Here is a 625-nt window from a genome sequence, read left to right on the forward strand (position 1 = left end):
ATATATATATATATATATATATATATATATATATATATATATATATATATATGCTACTATACTATCTATAGTACCGGAGCTCTGGTACTGTAGTCTTGTTTTCGATTATAGGGTATTCAAATTAACGATCCGCACCGTTAAATATGATCTAGGGTATATGAAGTTCTTAGGAATAAAATTTTAGTTTTTTTCGACATCGTTTACTTAGTAAATAAATTATGTCAAAATGGACGGTGGAAATTAAATAATCTTTAAAATTTGAGCATATGATTTTTAAATTCAAGATCAAGAATGTTAACTTTAATCTAGATAGTTTAAAGTATTTTTTATCAAAATTTGAAGAAATTTAGATTCTTCTATGCTGTTAAACTCCAAACTCGCCATAGTAGTCATTGAAAATTGATAATTTTGAAATGGTTTGATCATAAAGTAAACTATGTCGAAAAAATATATAATTTTATTTCTAAAACCTTTAAATACCCTAAATTAGTTTTAACGATGTGGATTGTTGATTTGAACAGCCTAAGATTGAAAACGAGACTATAGTACCGGAGCCTCGGTACTATAAATAGTATAAGAGACTAGCTCTGTATATATATATATATATATATATATATATATATAT

The sequence above is a fragment of the Ananas comosus genome, linkage group 8 (genome assembly GCF_001540865.1).
Source record: "Ananas comosus cultivar F153 linkage group 8, ASM154086v1, whole genome shotgun sequence".
Classification (NCBI taxonomy): domain Eukaryota; kingdom Viridiplantae; phylum Streptophyta; class Magnoliopsida; order Poales; family Bromeliaceae; genus Ananas; species Ananas comosus.